The 20,515-nt window shown below is 43.4% G+C and overlaps 1 long non-coding RNA gene across 1 annotated transcript in view; it reads right to left on the bottom strand.

Annotated features, from left to right (window-relative positions):
* LOC118352158 (uncharacterized) overlaps positions 1-20,515 on the bottom strand; it is a 130,640-nt gene that overhangs the window by 94,626 nt on the left and 15,499 nt on the right. Inside the window, exons 2-3 of the long non-coding RNA XR_007405699.1 lie at positions 19,022-19,086; positions 17,611-17,728 (exon numbers count right to left, since the gene is read on the bottom strand). This is a non-coding gene — a long non-coding RNA (uncharacterized LOC118352158). The remainder of the gene's footprint in view (positions 1-17,610; positions 17,729-19,021; positions 19,087-20,515) is intronic.

The following is a 20,515-nucleotide window of genomic DNA, read 5'->3' as shown; positions in this document are numbered from 1 at the left end:
CTCTGATTCTAGAACATCTGGCCTAAGACACTACTTGCACCAAATCTGCCTCTTCTTCCTCAAGATGGTACCTGCCGCCTTATTTTGCCAGAGCCGCAACAGAAAACAGGATTCAGGAAAAGAGAGATAAGTATATAGATAACAGAACATGCTTTCTGAAGTGCAATGAAAATATCGCACAAAAGACACTTTAGGATCTTGAGTACCATGCTGTCCGTCAAAACTTTTGCCAACAACCCTAGGAGCTCTGCCTCTTGGAGACAGGCCACCTACTGAACCAGGAGGTTTTGTGGCACAGATTGCATGGATCCAGTACCCTGAGCTGAACAGCAGGGCTCTGAGCCCTGTCTGGCCTCACCCTGGCCTTCCCAAGGCAAAGCCTACTCCTTGTTACTACATTAACCATGTGCAGGAACAGACAAGAACCAGAGAGAAAGAGAGAACATCAGCTTCCAACTGGCCTGAACACCTCTTTCTTCGGCTCATCAGGAAATCCAACCCTCTCTTACAGTCTATCAGCAGGCCATGTCCTAGGACCTGCCTTCAGCAAAGTAAATAGTTTGAGGGCTTGGTGCCTATAAGAGATCCAGGGGAAGGAAAGGGGCGGGGCAGGGGAAAGGATAGGAGTGCCCACCAGCCTGCGGCAAAGAGGGAAAGGGCGAGCATGGTAAAAGGAGAGGGTTAAGAACCTAGCAGTCCACACAAACACCTTCCACGCTGCACTCCTTTCAATTTCTTTTCCGTGAATTTAAATGCATTCTGTCACAGTGAGTTATGTCACCCGGAGGAAATGCCCAACTCGGCGACGTTTTTAAAGATTATTTTTTAGATCACCTATCACTATCCATTTGAGGAACGATTGTTCAATCTGAAAAAATAAATTCAAAACTGTCCCCATCTAAGCAAGATGGAAAAATAACTTTCCCTATTCTTTCCTTTTCTTTCTATTTATTTTTTTTAAGAAGGCTTATTTCTGAAGGACAAGTTTGAAAATCTGTTTTCACCTTGACATTCTGGCTGGATTTGAGCAGCTTGGTGAGGGGAATGTCATGCCTTGTCATACAAATAAACAAATGAGGTACAGCCAGCTGTGTGACCTCAGTCAATTCACTTAACCTCTCTGAGCCTTAATGTCCTCAACTGTTACACTGAGATAACAATACTGACCATGGTGATCAAATGAAATGATGTCCAGGACTGTCCCTGAATATGAGGCAGATGTAAGGTGTCTGTTCCACTCAACTGTCAATTCTTCAAGGGCAGGGAAGAGGCTCTTACCAATTCTGCCCTCCCAGTGGACCTTGCACAAGGCCTAGCCCACAAGAAGTGTTTAATACATGTTGGATGCATGGGTAGTTAGATGTGTGATGGCTTGGTGGGTAGATGTCAGAATATACAAAAAAATGGATGAGAGAAAGTGGGTCGAGGGATGGATACAATGGTGCACTGGAAGAGTTATCCAAAAAGGCAAAAAAAGCCCTCACTTATACTGTCCTCCAGTTGCCATAGTGTAAATATTCCCTCCATGGCTGATTTCAAGCTACCAAGATGACATCACAGTGTTGGAAAGAAATGTGCAAAATTGGTGCATACACGTCTATAGAAGAAGCTCCTGTGCTCTAGTGGGTGGGTGGGTGGATGGATGGATGGATGGATGGTTGGATAGATGGATGGGAGGAAGGAAGCAGGGAGAGAAGGAAGATGGAGAGAAATAAAAGAAGGAGGGAGAACTATGAATAAATGTTTACCTAGAGAAGAAAATAAAAGTACCCAGGAACCAGGGAATGCCAGAGAGAGGCAAAGCCTGAGGAACAGGAGACCTGGGTTCGCCACCAGTCATCAAGGACTAGGAATGAATCTACCCATTTGCAGAAGCAAATTATTTCTTCTTAAGGATGGGGAGTGAGGGGTGGTGGTAGGGAGGATTCATGTAACAGAACAATGATCCTCAATTATTTTTAAGAATTAGAAACCTTTTTTTTTCTGCCCCTCTCTTCCTTGGTGCTGCCTGTATAGGTGGCAGCCATCTCTTACTCCACATCATGGTTTGCCCTCAGACCTCTGGTGAAGCCCAAGATCATTAAAAAGAGGACCGGGAAGTTCAGCTGGCACCAGTCAGACTGATATGTCAAAATTAAGGGCAACTGGCAGAAACCCAGAGGCATTGACAATAGGGGGCACAAAAAGATTCCAGGGCCAGATCTTCATGCCCAACATTGGTTACAGAAGCAACAAAAAAAACAAAGCATATGCTGTCCAGTGGCTTCCAGAAGCTCCTAGTCCACAACATCAATGAGCTTGAAGTGTTGCTGATGTGCAACAAATCTTACTGTGCAGAGATTGCTCAGTGTCTCCTCAAGAACTGCAAAGCCACTGTGGAAAGAGCAGCCCAGCTGGCCATCAGTCACCAATCCCAAAGCCAGGCTGCGCAGCAAAAATTAATAGACAACTTATGTGTACATCACATTTGTGTTAATAAAATCATAAAACTACCCTCCCAAAAGAAATCTTTTTTCTTTCCACATGAAATCTTACCTGGAAGGCACAATAATAATTATGGCTGATACATTAATATGTAATGACTATAGTCCTAGTACGTTGCATGGAATACCGCACTCCCAACAAACCAGTGAGACACATAATCTTACTATTACCAGTTGGCCAGAGGGAGGAGACACTTGTTCAAGGACATGTAATAAGCAGTAGGCCCAAGTAAGAGCAGTCCTGAGCACTGAAGAACAGGTGCTCATTCTGGTTCTCTCCCAGGCGGGGATGTGTCCTTAGAAAAACCTCTTGCCTTCTCTGAGCCTAAGTTTCCTCATTTATAATACAAGGTGATTACTCCCTACAATTCTTATAGATTATACATTGGGCAATTCTTATGAACAAGATCAGGAGGCCTTTGGAAAAACAGCTCGAGTAAGTCATCACGTAAGATTTATTTACCGGTAAGACAACAAGACCCATTTGATTTAAAATGCATCCACTGCGGAGCCTGACATTCTTAACTGGTAGTAATCATTTCTCTAACTAAATTATATCTTATAGGGATGACTTTATTCTTAAGGATGCTTATTTTGAAAGTCATTTACTATTTAGTAATATTTAGTTTCTAGAAGTCCCTGCATGTATCTTTAACTTTGGGTGAAGTTAAACCTGTTTTGTGGGGGAAAACAACAAAAAACAAAAAGCTGCCAAACTCTTAGGTATTGACTTTCTTTGGGATTCATATCCCAAAGAATGGGAAAATCTAAAGAGAAACAGGAACTCTTCTCCTCAGAGAAAAGCAGACCCTTTCTAAGTTCTGGATCTAACTTTGGGATGGCAAGGGTAAGGGGACTGTCAGCCCCAGCAGCCAGGGTGAGGGAGGGTCTTAGATATAAGAATGTCTCTGAGGTCCCAGGCAATTCTTCAGGTCCACATTTCTATGTCCTCAATCAATGCAGAAAAATAGCCAGAAGCCACTCAGACAGGGCCCGAGATTTTAAAATGAAGAATTCTCTTGATAAATAAATCTCTTAATGAAATACAAGCAATTAAGCTAAAAGTCCTATCAAATGCAGCCTGTCACTCAGCAGCCTGACACTTAATTGAATTTCTTTTTCCATCCCCTGGCTCCTTTTCCCTGATAAACAAATTCATTCACTGCAGATCAAGTTTCCCTAACCTAGAAACCAGTGATAGTCAATCAACTAATTGACACAACAAAGACTTCTATTTAAAAAAAAAAAAAAGTTCCCCTAATTAAAGTGCGAATGAAATTGTATAATACTCTGGTGCCTGATATTAATTACTCTGCGGTTAACCCTCTCCCTCCACCTCAGGGATCTGGTAGCAGACTGGGGGCAATGAGGGAGCCCAGACCTGGATACAAATCCAAGATCTAGCTTCTTCCTGAATTTGCTGTGTGACCTCGGGAGGTCACTTCCCCTCTCTGTTTTTCATGAGCTGCAACACAGGGACAGAAGAACGTGACTTCCAAAGCTGCTTCCAGCTCTAACTCTCATACTTTATGATCCAGAAGACTGTCCGATGTCAGTCTTTTCTCTCTGGTTGCAGGTTAGCCCAAAGCTTCAAACTGAAAATACAGCCCATCTTCAGTGGGCTCCTTCTGCCTCTGCCTGGTAAAGGCAGCAGCCCCTGAATGTATACACCCCTCTCCCCACACACGACTTACACACATACTTAAAATACCAGGTTTCCCTGTAGCACACTCCTTCCTCTCTCTCTCTCTGTCTCTCTCTCTCTCTCTCACACACACACACACACACAGACATGCAAATGCTCTCAAAGCCTTGTGCATACCCATCTCCTTCACCTCAGTGCATTAACACACACATATGTAGCTCCAGACCCTTTTAGCACAAAACCCCTACAAAGAGGCCATTCATACATGCATTTACACACTAACATGCACACACTCATCCACAAATGTGAGCTGGGGCTGGATGGCAGCAGGTTTCAGCTTTGACCAGGGTAGCCCCAGGGATCTCAGAAGGCTGGCTAGTGACTCAACAGGATTTTCCAGAACTATCTGGATTCTAAAGTTCCTTTCATTCAACTAAGGGCTGCCAAATGCCTTCTCTGTGCCAGGTACTGTGTGAGGAGAGTAAAGCAGCTATTCCTTGTGGTCCCAGCCCAGACTTAACAACAGGTAGGGCAGGCCTCACCCCTGGGCCGTGACACATCCAAGGATCTAGTTTAGTGGGGCTTTCTCATAACATCATGGTCAAGGTGGCCTTTGAGTCAGCCATTGCAGGACACAAGAGGGGGTGTACCAAGCAGAGACACAGCATGAACAGACAGGGAGGCTGGGAAGCGGGGATTCTGAGAAGCAGCACCATATGCAGGGGTGTGGGCAAGCCCAGCTCCACTGTTCACTATCTTCAGGCTTGGGCAAGTCACTTAACATCTCTGAGCTTCCTCATCTGTGGAATGGGGACAAGGGCTATAGCACCAGAGAAGGACTATCCATTCACTCAACAAATAGAGACTGAGCAGCCACTCTGTGCCAGGCACTGTTCTAGGCACTGCGGGTTGATGTGAAAACAGAGAAGATGACAAATGCCAGCTCTTGGTGCCATGTCTGCATACACTGGGCACTGGCCTGGCAGGGCCCCCAGGGATTCCAGGGAGTGGAGTGAGTGGGAGGTCCCTTCTGCTAAGTGTCAGTGAGAGACTGGGCTCTGGAATGGGGAGGGGGGACGGCTTTGGTGCTCTGGAGCATGGGGGCTGGGAAGGAGCTGATGAGGTAGAGGCTAAGGCTAGGAGGCCAGCTAGAAGGGGATGGTGGAGAGAGGTTGGTGATGTAGCCCCCAGCCGCAGGCTGCATCTCCAGGTAAGAGACACTGCACTGCCTTGGCCCCCATTCCCTGTCTCCCCACCATCCCCCATTCCAGGGCAGGGGCCTGGCTTCCCTTGCAGTTTACAAGGCCAGCCCAGGGTGGTGATGAGGGGCACATTTCCCTCCCCCTTAGACAGAGCAGATACTCAGCATCTCATGCGTTCTGTTGAGCTCATCTCCCTGTCTCTGTTTTCATGTTTTCCTCTCTCACGCTGGCTGTGTGGAGCACATCTCTCAGAAAATACTTGCTTTTGAAAGTTGTTGCCATAACAACCACTTCATTACACGCCAGGCCCAGTATCTCAGAAATGCAGAATCTTTCCTTAAAAGCGTGCGCTGCACATCAAAGGGGAATAGGAGCTCATTATTTTTACATTATTTTGCAGGCAAATAGATATTTTCCAATACACATTTCTTTTCTAAGTTGATTTTCTTGTTCAGTGGAAATGCACATTTCTTTCTTAACACTTTCCTGCCTGCAGGGTTCAGGGCCCAGAAATCTAAGTTACTCAAAGCAGGAGGGAGAAGGCATTTCTTTGCTGGGATATGCTTCCCTCAGCCCCCAACACTGTAGCTCATGAAGGATAGTTTGCTCCGATTCACAATTTAACTGTGTCCAGAAATTCTAGAAAAGTCAGAAATTCTCAGTGTAGCATACATATGCCTTCATTGGTCTGACTTGGTTCAAACCAAGCTTACATAATAAGTGAAGCAAATTATTTGAGGAGCCAAATCAAAACCAAACCAAATAAACAAAAATCTTTACCATCTGAGGTGGAGATGTGTTCTAGGATTTTGTTTTCTAAACCAAAGGGCACTATGGAATGTAATAGGTCCCTTCAAGTGAATGCCTTGCATGCGTCTTCCCCCTCACTAGCATGTAAGCCCCATGATTATTGTCTGTTTGGCTTACTGCTTATCACCAGTCTCTAAAACAGTGCTCAGGCCCATAGGCACTCAGTAAAGATTTGCTGAATGGACCAATGAGTGAATGTGCTGTGCACACTATATCTCATAACAATTCTGCAAAGAAGGGATTATCATCCCCATTGTACAGATGAAGAGCTGGAGGTCCAAAGAAGTTAGCACAATAATAGCATTTATAATCATAATTACAGGGGTGTTGGGGTGGCATAGTGGGTTGAGTGACCAACTCTTGATTTTGGCTCAGGTTATGATCTCAGGGTCGTGAGAGTAAGCCCGCATCAGGTTCTGTGCTACTTAGGATTCTCTGTCCCTCTCCTTCTGCCCCTCCCATTCATGTTCTCTCTCTCTCAAATAAATAAATCATAATCATAATCACAGCCTATATTTTCTATAGAAGCAGCATAATATGCATACAGAAAAGGGCATACAGCCCCTTAACTTCACAAACTGAACACCCCTGAGGAACTAACACCTAAATTGAGAAGCAAAACATTTGGCAGGAGGAAGGAGACTGTATCAATAGCTTCTCAAGTGGCCTTACCACAATCCACTAAGTTGCTGCCCATTTGTTTTATGTGGATTTCTACATCTGTTCTACTTTACAACAGAAAAGGCACTATACCTCATAGCCACCATCCTGACCTCTAATATCACAGATTAGTTTTGCCTGGATTCTTTCCCTTACCACCATGTTTTTGAGATTCATCCATGTTGTGGGCTGTAGGTGACCATGATTTACTTCCCTGCTAACAGTAGCTTTTGTAATGAGCATTTACCATGTGCCCCATAAGCTCATGTGATCCTCTCATCACTCTAAGATGAAGGGTTTATTATAAGTGATTTGCCTGGAGCCCCACAGTGAGTGGAGAATTGAACCAGAACTTTATGGCTCTAACTCCTGCTCTTGTCAAGAACCTCTTTCCTGTATCATTCAAGGCTACTGCTAAGAATAGTACAGTCAATAGTAGGCTAGGCTGGGGATAAGTAGAAAGCTTTTTGCTCCCACAATGAATGGCCCAACATGCTATGTCTCAGCCTTTTGTGACTACTTTTATGTTTCTCTAGACCCTGACCCATGAAGCTCTCAGCTGTTTCCACTTGCTGGTGCCAGTGTGCTTGCCAACAGTCACACCAATGGATCTTCTGTTATTTCTAATTCACCATGACCAGAAAGCCAAAAATATTAGGGTTACTAGAATTGTGTGCAAAACAAGAGGTAATGACTATGAATAAGGATGTACCAGTGCATGAGTTTACAGACGAAAATATCTGGATACTGGTGAGCTGGGCTTGCCCACATCCCTGCATATGGTGCTGCTTCTCAGAATCCCCACTTCCCAGCCTCCCTGTCTGTTCATGCTGTGTCTCTGCTTGGTACACCCCCTCTTGTGTCCTGCAGTGGCTGACTCAAAGGCCACCTTGACCACCCAGGCTTGTCCCCTGCCAGCCTCCTGCTCCTCTGTGTGTAGCCCTCCAGACCGTCCAGGCCTGGGGAGCATGGCCTTGCTCTAGTCCCTCACCCCAGCCAGTCTGCCTCCCATCAGAGCACTCACATACCTCCACTGGGCACTTGTTGGCTCTCATTATTTTTTAACGAGAAACTAAAGTTTATCACAGGCCTTAGCCCTCTTAGGAAAAAGCCAATTATGTATCTATTAACCAACTCATTTCCACTTTCCTGATGACCTATATTCACGTCGGCTGTCTGGATTTTCTTCCAAGCTAGTTTTTAATACCTTTCTAGTTCCTTCGGTAATTAATGGGTTAAAAAAAATCCTTGACATGAGTTTTTTTTTAAAAAAAAAAGAAAAAAAAAAGAATAAGTCTATTCCTTTGGGGCCTCACCATGAGTGTGAACACTCAGTTTTCCTGGTTTCACACTCCCTTAAATCCAGGGTCTGACACCAGTGTCTCCCTTCATGGAAAGAACAGCCATTTGCTTGTTTTCTGACACTTTCTACAGAAGCCCTGATGATTGTGCTGTAAAAAGCCACTCCACTCTGAGCCCATAGCTCACATTTGGCAACTGTGTCCCTTTAATGGATGCACACGTGTCTATTGTGAGTACAAACATAATGGTTTCCATGGAGACATGGTCACAATGACTAATTAGACAAAAGAGGGTGTTTTTCAAAGCCTTGAAAGACATCACGGATGTAATAAACGAACATCATCTTATTCAATTGATGTATTCCTTCTCATTTCTCCCTAGAAACATCAATAAATGGTCCCTGGTGACTTGACCTCAGATTGGAGTTGGACTCTTTAGCCACCGGTCAGAGACTGCCAGATTCTCAACTACAGAATTCTAAACCTGACATGCATTCCAGAAGCAGCCACAGGGCTACTCGTCCACTGCCAGCATCTCCAGACTGGGCCATCCCACTCTTGTCCTACCTACTCACTCTCATGGTGGCCACTAAGGAGAATAGGAAAGGACTTTGGGGACCTCATCCTGTCCCCTCATCACACCAGCGTGACTCAGCCACCAGCTGCCACACAGGGCTCTCCCTGTCACCTTCATTTATTCATTTCAGGATGTCGGGTGTGACTTTTACTGCTGCCCTTCTCCCCAGAAAAGCTGGGGGCAGTGAGTATTAACTGTCCTACATTCCCAAAGAAAAGCAATCCTTCTCCCCAAGGAGGTGTACCTTAGCATAATGTGTTAACAAAATCTCATAAGTAAGAGAGAGAACAGCCCCAGGTATTTTTTTTCAAAGCCTGTACATAAATCTGTCTCAGATAATGCTAGGAAATGAGTCCAAAAGTCATAACAGCAAAAAGAAAAGCCTGAGCACAAGTAAGAAACAGATGGAAATTATGCAAACATACTCCAACCAACACCCCCAGAAAAAGAATCACCCAAAGGCAAAGAATCCAGTGTAGAAGAAAACATAATCCCAAATCCAGAAGAAAATTACACTAAGTGCTCTCTGCTACAAAACTATATAATAAGAATACAAATATTTTAAAGGTATAAATTCTCAAGACCAAATATAACAGAAGACATGACAGCAGAGGAGAGATCTCATCAACATTTGAAGATAAAACATGACAAATGAGTGGTAACTGACCCAGGAAAAGAAAAAACTGAGACCCCTATGTGGGGTCTGCCAGGGAGAGAACCTGCAAAGAGAAAACAGGCTTGAGCCACAGAACTCTGAGTCAAGCAGAATACCACTGAAGGCTGAGGTACAAGAGTTGCTGAAACAGGAGTGACCAAGAGCCTGTAAGGAGAGCATGTCAAATGCCACCCACCTTTCCTGACCCTGCAAAGCCACGAGATGGTGCCTCCCTCCCAGCAGAAAAAGGTAACCTTCCCTTGAGAAGGTTGAAGGCAGAGGCTCAGAAAAAAACATCAATCACTGCCCAAGGAGGGTATGAGGTGCTGTAATGGAGACACCAGAATGAAGCCCAAGAGTGCATGCTGAACAGTGGGAGACAGAGGTCCTTCCCCTACTCAGCCCTAGAACAGCTGGTGTCCTGAGGCAGGAGAGCAAACAACTCCTCTAGCCCAGAAGAAACCAGCTCGATAGAAAAAGCTTGGAAACATCAACATTTGAGGTCTCCTAGTGGCATACTTTGACCCCTGCCACTTTACCCCAAAACAAAGCTCATCAACCAGTTAATACCTTTCCCCAAAGTCACTCAGGGCATACAGAATGTAGCCCTATTATTTAGAAATAAACATAAAACTGAAAGAAATCACTTCAAGAGTTGGTAGGAGTTGGCGAGAATGAAGAAAGGCAAGAGAAGAGAGTCAATTTTCCTGGGAAGTACAATTTGACTTTTTAAACTATGTCCATTTATTCTTTTTTAAAATAGAAATTATTTTTAGAAAAAGGAAAACAAACTTTGAGTAATAAATCTTTAGGCATTTTGGCAGAAAAAGCTAATCATCTGCAAAGGAGAAGCAGCATCAGGCTGGATTCAGCTTCTACTCAGTGCTAGCCAAAGCCAGAAGATGTTGGGAAAATGCTGTTTTTGATTAAAACATGTGTGAGCCAAGAGGCACCTGGGTGACTCAGTCGGTTTAGCATCCAACTCTGGTTGGGTCATGATCCTGAGGTCATCGGGCTCTGTCGTCAGCCCAGAGTCTGCTAGTTCCTCTCCCTAATAAATAAAACCTTAAAAAAATTTTTTTAAATAAATAAATAAAACATGTGAGCCAAGATCATTCTATCCTGCATAGATGTTGTTCAAATACAAAGGCAACAAGTAGATACAAACACCAGAGCGTTTGTACACTAACTCAGAGTGTACCTTGCCTATGAATCTTTCTCACAAAAACTACTTGATACTAAAATCCAGCAATGAAAAAATAAATGAAAATAAAAAACTCAGGGAGGGAGAGGGAAACATCGTGGCAAAGGACTGAGCACGAGCAATGAATCCATCTAAAATTAGAGTTTACACTAATGTTCAGATTGTGATTTCATAGAAATACAAATGTTTTAAAACTTAGCAATGGGAAAATACAGAGACTAGGAATGAGGTAGGAGGAAGCAGAAGGTTAGTGACCTATTCTTTTTAACAATGAGTCCACCCATCTATCCATACTAACAGGTAAGCATGTCATTTAAGAACGTGTGATTCCCAGTGGCCATTGGCACAATGGATAATGTGTCTGACCACAGATCAAAAGGTTCTAAGAACACAGGGTTCTTTTCTGGAAAGTGTAAATTAACACCACAATGAAATGCTGCTACCTATCTATTAGAATAACTAGATTTTGTAAATTGACAAAGCAAAGTGCTAGAAAGGACACAGAGCAACTGGACCTCTTGTACATTACTGGTGGAGATGCAGGATGTTACAGCCACCTAGGAAAACATTTTGGCAGTTTCCTATACAGTCAAACTCCATACAACTGGACAATCCCATTCCCAGTGGTATTTGCCCACGACAAAGGAAAGTTTATGTCCACAGAAAATGCTGTATGCAACTGTTTAGAGCAGCTTTACTCCAGGTGCCCCAAACTGGAAACAACCCAAACGTCCTTTGACTGGCAAGTAGACAAACTGTGGTTTGCATCCATCTATACAATGGATTTAGCAATAAAAAGGAGTGAGTTACTGCAACACAAAACATGGTTAATCTCAAATGCATTGTGCTAAGTGAAAAAAAGTCAAAGGCTATCTTCTGTATGAATTCTGTGATTTTCTGGAAAAGGTGAAACTATAGGTATAGGAAACAGATCAGTGGTTGCCAAAGTCCAGGTGTGGAAGGTAGGGTCAACCACAAAGGGACACAGAGATCTGTAGGGGTGGTGGCAGGGGTGCAGTCTGCATCTTGATTACATGACTGTGCATTTGTCAAAACTCACAGGACTGGCTGTACACTGCTCTGTGAAAAATGGATCAGTGAATGAATGGAAAAGTTAGTCACAGACTTTTCACAGACTAGGACCACATCTTCTGATCTAATGGATAATTTTCTCTCTCAAAAAGTCTATTATTCAATTAATTGAAGTATCTGAGAAGACTACCATTGCGAATTGTGTTTGTGATAATATACATGTATTTTTAAGACCACAGGACTCCAACCACCACATTTTTCCTAATCTCCCATTAAACTTGGTGGGATCTTTTAGGAAACAATTCCATTGGTGGAATACTTGTTCGAGGTTCAGAAATTCCTTTGGTTTTACTGCTTTCCTTTTCGTCTGTTAATGTCAAATAAATTACATTTAATGAATTTTATTTTCAAAAGTATTCCATTTTATAAAAGTATTTCTATCTACCTCTCCATCTAGAAACTCTGCATAAAAACAGTTTGAATGGTGGCTTTTGAGGGAATGAGGGGGGCTTTTCCTTACTGTATCCATATTTTGCATTTTAATGTGCATGCCTTTTTATGAATACTATACATCACTCCCTGTCCCCATTCCAGCTACGATCAGAGTCCCCTCACTTCTCTCTCCTGGCATTCATGTCCCTTTCTTAACTCTAGAAGTGTTGTCACGCCTGTCCCACCTCCCTTCTGGACTGCACATTCTTGAGGGCTAAGAGCTCTGTCTTGCTCATTCCTTTGTCTCACAAAGGGCCATGGTCCACATAGTAAGTCCTCAACACCAGCAGTCAGAAGAGGGGAGATCACAGATCATGGAAGCTAGAGAAATCTTTCATGATTGTGAAACGCAAAAACAAACAAAACAAACAAAACAGTTTTCAATCCTGACCTCAGGTGTTAATTTTCCACTGTCTACTTTCCTACAACAAAGAGAGAAATCAAGGGCAAGAAGTGACATGACTAAAAGCTTATCTCACAAGAACACTCAGGGACGAGACACAGCCATCTCACTGCCTAACAGCTAGTGACATGTCTCTTCTAGTGAAAGACTGAGCCTTTGAGAGAAACCTAGTGGTTGGGATTCTGGATCTATGAGTAAACAAAAAGAACTTAGAATGAGATGAGCCACAGAAGCTTGGGAGACACCAAGGTCTCTCAAGCAGAGACTGAGAAAATCACTGAAGTCAACAATAACCTTTTGTAAGCCATCCTCAAACACTGGGACATGAGATCACTTGTTACCTCACTGAAGAATGAGTTCAAATCATGTGTACTGCAGAACTGTGTATAGAAGGTATTGAAGGTAAATCCTTTATACAATGAGTGAGCCAAGTTCACCACCCAGTGTATCCAACAGGACTCTGTACTTTCTTGGTCCTTATGTGTCCCCAACCACTCCCAAGAGGTGATGAAACTTTGCTTTTTTGTGAAAAACTGGCACTGAAAATAAATCCAACTTATGTTGGAAATGAGAGTGAAGAAGAAGTGAAGGGACCCAAGAAAATGATGTAGACTCTACAATGAAAAGGAACATCAAATTATAGGGTAGTTGGAATCTACCATGTGAATGACTTCAAAACATACTCAGCATAGAAACCAGAAAATATACTCAGGTAACTTTTAGCAAGCAAGTGTTTCTGTCATGGGCAAAAATGCATATCAAATGAAAGTTTAGTTCATTCCTTCATTTGGAGGCACCTGGCTAGCTCAGTCAGAAGAACACATGACTCTTGATCCCAGGGTTGAGATGTCAAGCCCCAGGTTGGGTGTAGAAATTACTTAAAGTCTTAAAAAAAAAAATCCTTCATTTGATTCAACCAATATTATTGATGTTCTATGAGGGCCCAGGCACTGGTTTTTGGCCTTAAGGATATAACAGTGAGAAGAGCAAGGTCCCAGAGCAAAGTTCCATGATCACACCATCAGTAAAAATTATACAGCAACAAACTGGAAGGGCCCTTAACGATCATTAGGTCTGGCCCTTCTTTTTCCAGATGGGGACACTAAGCCCCAAAGAAAGGAGGAAGTGAGTCAAGGCCATGTGGTCACCAAGTGTCAAAATCATAACTATGGCTCAGGGTCTGGTGTTTCCACCAGACCCAATACAAGCTCCCACTTTCCTACCCTTTATAATTTGGCAGAGATCCCCTCCAGGCACTGCCCTGAGCTGCCCCAAGATGTTCTTTACAGCTCTTGCAAAACATTTTGTTTTGTATCACACCTGTGGTGACAGCTGAGTTAAACTGAATGTTCACAGTCATTATGCACAGAAACCTCACACGAGTCCCATCTACGGGGTTTCAGAATGAATCCAGTTTCCAAACTCTCCTCTCTCCACCTAATCACATGCCTGTATATGGTAACCTTCAGAAAATGAGTCTAATAATTAGTCATCTTGGCTTAGTTAAAGACAACAGCATGTTCTCCAATTTCACTTTGTTTTTAACAAGAGAGTGATGCCAACGGTAATTTTCACCATGGTTAAAATATGCTTCTCAGTGGGTCCCTGCAGTTAACTGAGACAGCTCCAGTCCCTGCACCTGCCCAGTACTTCCCCCAGCTTACTCTGTAACCAGGCTGTGTGCCGCCCCATTCAGGTGCCCTCTCCCCACACTCACTCACATCGGACACCATTTGTGTACTGGGCACCAGACTAGATGTTTGCACTCATCATTACACTTAATCACCTTTGCAGGATAAGCTTTACTGCCCCATTTTGAAGATGAGAAATTTGAAAACCTAAGGCTTCTGGTTCCTGTCTACTGCCCAAACCCCACGTCCAGCCACTCTCCCCTCTTCTCCCTGCACTCCAGCCATGCCAGGTTCTTGAAGTTTCTCAAAGGGAGAGAGCTGGTTCTCACCTCAGGTCCTTTGCACATGCCAGAGTCTCCCACCTGAAGTACACTTCCCCCTGACTCTTCGCCTTGTTAACTTTCCTACTCACCCTTCAGATCTCAATTCAAACATAATTTCCTAAGGGAAGAATCCCACCCTCCCACATATTCCTGTAGTTCTTCACTCACATAACACCCTGAATTATTATTCTTTCAAAGAAGCTATTACAATTTGTAATTTTATACTCGTGGGATCATTTGCTATTATCTGACTCGCCCACAAAAGCATGAACTCCAGAAAGGTGAGGACAGTGTCTTGTCTACCACTGTATCTCCACACTTAGCACACAAAATAAGAGTTTAGTTACTATTTTGGATGGGAAATGAACAATATATATGGTTGATAAATGCGAAAGAAAGAAAGAAAGAAAGAAAGAAAGAAAGAGAGAAAGAAAGAAAGAAAGAAGAAAAGAAAAGAAAAGAAAAGAAAAGAAAAGAAAAGAAAAGAAAAACAAAAACAAAGTCCAAAACCGTCACCCATTCAGGTTAAGTGATGAGGCTAAAATGCAAGCCCAAGCCCTCCTACTCTACATCCTATTTACTCTGTGTGATGAACTTATGCTTCCTCCACCACACCACACACACACAAACACACACACACAACACCCCCAAACTCACCACCCCTAGAAGACTGGGCCCACTTCCATAGAGCAAAAATTTTCAACTCTCCAGGCCTCCTAACCTTGTCTCTGAACCCTGACACCATCTCACAAACCTGGAGCTTCAAAGGTACTAATTCAATGGTTCTAGAAGGGCCCCCAAATCTGGTAGCAAGTATCCAGCTAAATTTGAAGGGAGTGTGTCCCAGACCTCCATTTGAGGATCCCTAAACTAAAGTGAATCCAGAAGAACCTGCATTTGGGAGGAAGGGAAGCTGTCAAGCCCTCTGCCCCCAGGCCTGCGTGAGAAGCTGCCACAGAAGTTGGGGCCGTGCTGCCCTCTGGCGGTTGGAGCAGCGCTGCAGCTGCTAGGCTGCCCAGAGGAAGCTTGCCAATGGTGCACCCCTGGGCCACTTATGTCTCCTGTCTAGCCTGCTCAGGGACATGGCGCCTGTGGCTAGTCCCTGACTCGCAGGATCTCTCTGGGAACTAATTTTTCTCTTCGTAAACGAAACATGGTGTTTCCCAAATTTCAGTTCTTTGGGTGACATCTCTCCAGCATTTTGCAGATCTCATATGTTACCTATTTTTTTTTTTTTTTTTTTTAGAAAAGAGCTGAAATTCAAGAGTGGGATGCTTAACCAATTAAGTCATCCAGGTGCCCCAGGAGTTTCTCTTTTTAAATGAGTTATTTTATATACATACATTTAATTTTTTTTAATTTTTATTTATTTATTATAGTCCCACAGAGAGAGAGAGAGAGAGAGGCAGAGACACAGGCAGAGGGAGAAGCAGGCTCCATGCACCGGGAGCCTGACGTGGGATTCGATCCACGGTCTCCAGGATCGCGCCCTGGGCCAAAGGCAGGCACTAAACCGCTGCGCCACCCAGGGATCCCCTATATACATACATTTAAAGAAAAAATTAAAGGGGCACCTGGGTCAGTTGGTTAAGCATTCCACTCTTGATTTCAGCTCAGGTCATGATCTCAGGGTTGGGAGAGAGAGCCCCACGTGGGGCTCCCACTGAGTGTGGAATCTGCTTAAGATTCTCTCTTCCCCTCTCCCTCTCCCACTCAGCTACCCCATTCCATCTCCCCTCTGTGAGCTCTCTAAAATAAATAAAATCTTTTTAAAATAAATAAGAGCAACTCCAGTGCCCAGCTAGGACACCTGGCTGGGTCAGCTGGTGGAGCATGTAACTCTTGATCTTGGGGCTGTGAGTTCAAGCCCCACAACAGGTATAGAGATTCATTAAAAATAAAATCTTGGAGCACCTGGGTGGCTCAGTTGTTTAACCATCCAACTCTTGGTTTCGGTTCAGGTCATGATCTTAAGGTCATGAGACTGAGCCCTGCAAGGGGCTCCACGCCGGCTGTGGAGACTGCTTCAGATTCTCCCTCTCTCTCATTCCCTCTGCCCCTCTCCATGCCCCCTCTTGTGTGTGCTCTCTCTCAAAAAAAAAAAGAAAAAAGAAGACCAAACATAACAGGCACCACAATAAATGTGCACGGATTAAATTCAAGACTCCAGATTAATCCAAAATGAAAATCCAAATCCTTAGATTTTTCTGGTATTTCATGGTAGCATGCTGGAGGACCCAAAAATACTAAATCCTGCCCCACCCACCCCTCCTTATTAAGTGCCCAAGAACAGATACTCCAAAAACAAAAGAAGATGGAAAATAAGTTTCCATATTACTATGATTAGGCTTGAGCCCTGACCAGAGGCTCCATGAAAACCCAAATCCAGCTGTTCTAGGGGATATTAGAACAAAGTCACCACTACCCAGGTTGCCAGATACAGCAAGCAAAAATCTAGGATGCCCATTTATTTAAAAAAAAATATTTTATTGATATATTTGTCAGAGACAGCAAGCACAAGAAGGGGGATCAGCAGGCAGAGAAAGAGGGAGAAGCAGACATCCCACTGAGCAGGGAGCCTGATGTGGGGCTCAATCCCAGGACCCCGAGATCATGACCCAAGCCAAAGCCAGATGCTTAACCAACTGAGCCACCCAGGTACCCCATAGGATGCCCATTTAAATGTGAACTTCAGGGCTGCCTGGGTGGCTCATTTGGTTAAATGTCTGCCTTCAGTCCAGGTAAGGGATCAAGCCCCTCATCAGGCTCCCTGCTTCTCCCTCTCCCACTCCCCCTGTTTGTGTGCTCTCTCTTTCTGTCAAATAAATAAAATAATTTAAAAAATAAATGTGAATTTCAGATAAACATCAAGTAATTTTTAGCATAAATATGTCCCATGCAGATTTAAGACATACTTGCATTAATAAAGTATCACTTTTACCTGAAATTCAAGTTTAACTGAGTGTCCTTAACTTTAGGTAGCAACCCAGTACACCATAGGAAGTAAATCAGAAAACGAGAGCCAAGAAAAGGAAAATGGCACACAACCCCCACTCTGCCACATGATGGGGAATGTGGAAGACAAGTAAAAGTGGATTTATCAATCTGCAATCTGGCCAATGTGGTCAACAGCTCCTCCTGGGGAGATGTCAGAGCGAGCAAAGGGCAGCAGCTTTCCCTCCCCATACTCACATAAATGCTGTTTACGAAAAGCCCACATGTAGTGAAATGCCACATAAAGGTTAAAAGTGAAAGGATTTCCAGATGACTGACAGTGGTATACACTTAACTGCTTTTTGCCAGATGCCAGCTGAAATGGTCAAAGGAAAAACAGAAAAATCTGTATTAGTATGTAAACCTCGGAGAAACTCAGAACACATGCTAGAAATCTTCAAATGAGACATAATGCTAGGACAGCCCAACCAGTGAAGGACTAACAAGTGGTGTGCTGGGAGAGAGATGGATTTCGCCAGCCCCTTGTGAAACCATTGGTAGCTTGAAATTGGTCATAGTGAGAATGTTTCTACCACAGAAATTGGCAGATGCTACAAATCAGGGGTTTTTGTTGTCGTTAAATATTTGTTCAACTGGCTGTGCTATAAGTACCAAGTAAGAAGAAACATATCCGTGAGTAAGCTGAAGGGACCATGGGGCAGAAGCAGTCAGTGCCCGACCCATACCCATGGCAATTTGCAGTGTGTCCCAGTAATCTCCAGTCTCCACATTTGTTTGTGGTTCCAGAACTGCGCACACTAGACAGGTTAGAAGTGCCAGGGAACTCATAAACCCCGTGAAATAGTCTTTCTAAGATGAATCTCTTAGAAGTTGATTTAAACATACCCTAGCAACCTGACTCTTTGGGTGGGGCAATTCTGAATTGTGCATTTTTTCCCATTATTTTCCCAAAGGCCTTCAGAGGCCCACTGAGTTAGCTAGATTAACCACACACACTTTAATCTTTATAATTCCTTACTGGTTTCTATATATGTTTTCTAAATATAACTTTTGGTTTTTCTTACTATGGAAAAATATGTGAATTGAGAGCTTTAGAAAATATAGAAAATATACCATTACAGTTTTTGTCTCATTCTTTTTAAATATTCATACATGCATACAGACCTGTATCTCATTTCCCTCCTCTCTACAGGCTTATCTGCACTTCCTGAAGAAACTACTTGCATCTGAATCCTTACCTCAGGTTCTGCTTCTGGGAGAACCCAAGTGAAGACAGAGCCACATCCTCAGCAAGACTCTATGAAATGGACAAGCTCAAAGCAGTAACGAGTAGGATCAATGCTACAGGGCTGCTGGAGGGGATCAACACTCAGTGCTGACGTTACTCCTGAAAAAGTACAGGAGGGCTAGCTCATGGCACTGCAGGCTATAGTCTACTTCATATCCCCAGCACTGGTGTTAGCATGAAATATGGGTTGTCTTGTGGGCAGGTGCAGAAAGGGGATCCAGCTAACTCTGGGCTGCCAGGGCAAACAGAGAAACCTTAAGCACAGCAGTGAAGTCACTGCCATATAGCTCCACTCCTTCACTGGGTGCTTCAGACAATGGGGCCTCCAAGATAACAAAGCGAAAGGATAGAAAATCCTACCTGCACTGAGACTGGTATACCATCCTACAGAGATGCACAGACATCCCCCACTGCAGTGCCTCCTTCTGTAAAAATGAACAGAAAAGCAAATCAGGACTCATGATGGTATCAGAGGTCCAAAGGGAGGGGCCTGAGGAGTGAGTACAGGACCTTTCATAAATAGTTGTCCCACAAGAAATAGAATAAAACTTCAAACAGAATTCTCTGAAATTTGTTCCATGGAAAACTGGCTGCTCCTGATAGTAAGAGGCGTTAAGAGAAACTGAGGCTTGGGAACACTGAGCTAAGTAAGGTACAACACAGGCTGTTTCATCGAGGACTTCCTGGATTGTGTTGATGAACTGTGACTCCCTAAAGGAGGGATACAATATGCCAGTTTCCTGAGCGGTATGAAGGACTAGTGTTCCAGCTTCAGCTAATAAATATACACAAACAGAAAAGACATTTAATTCAAACATCTGCAAGGAAGTGACTGGAACTCATGACATTCTAGGACACAAGGAAAACCTCAGAGACACTAATGAGCAATCCTCTTTGGCCACATAATCTGACCACAATGCAGCAATAACAGAAATTAAAAATAAAAGGATAAATGAAAGAAATTAAATCACTTGAAAATTTATTCCTAAAGAACCCAAGTCATGGTAGGGAACAAAATTCCAATTACAGGCCGTTCAAATGTAATGACAATTGGATCTCCGCATAGCAAAACTCATGGAATGTAACCAAACACTGCCTGTAGCTATAAATGTTTTTGTTATAAAACAAGGAAGACTTAAAGTAAATGAAGCATCCAACTCAAGAAGCTAGAAAATAAACAAGATAAACTCAGGGAGGGACGCCTGGGTCGCTCAGGGGTTGAGTATCTGCCCAACCATCCCAAAGTCCCTGGATCAAGTCCTGCATCAGGCTCCCCACAAGAAGCCTGTTTCTCCCTCTGCCTATGTCTCTGCCTCTCTCTATCTCTCATGAATAAATACAATCTTAAAAAAAAGAAAGATAAATTCAGGGAGAGAATTAAAAGTTAATGTAAAAGTTAATGAACTAGACGCCATAAAAATCAGTAGAACTGATAAATCTAAGACTCAGCTTCTTGCAAAGAGCTGTGAGATATCTACATTTGTAAAAGCCCAATAAAGGGAAGGGCAGGAACTACATGAGAGAATACAAAAAAATAAAAAATAAAAATTAGAAAAGTAAAGGAGGGGCACCTGGGTGGCTCAGTTAAGCGTCAGATAAGTTAAACTCAGATTAAGTGTCTGCCTTTGACTGAGGTCAGGATCCCAGGGTCCTGAGACTGAGCCCCGTCCCGTGTTGGGCTCCCTGCTCAGTGGGGGAGTCTGGTTCTCCCTCTCCCTCTGACTGCCACCCTGCCTACTTGTACTTTCTCTCAATCTCTCTGCCAAATAACAAAATATTAAAAAAAAAAAAAAGAAAGGAAAGGCTATTTAACCAGAGAAGAGTTTTTAAATTATAGGAGAGGGCAGCCCTGGT

The sequence above is a fragment of the Canis lupus genome, chromosome 24 (assembly GCF_003254725.2).
Source record: "Canis lupus dingo isolate Sandy chromosome 24, ASM325472v2, whole genome shotgun sequence".
Taxonomy (NCBI): Eukaryota; Metazoa; Chordata; class Mammalia; order Carnivora; family Canidae; genus Canis; species Canis lupus.
The sequence above is the reverse complement of the archived record's forward strand: the minus strand, read 5'-3'. Positions and strand labels throughout refer to the sequence as shown.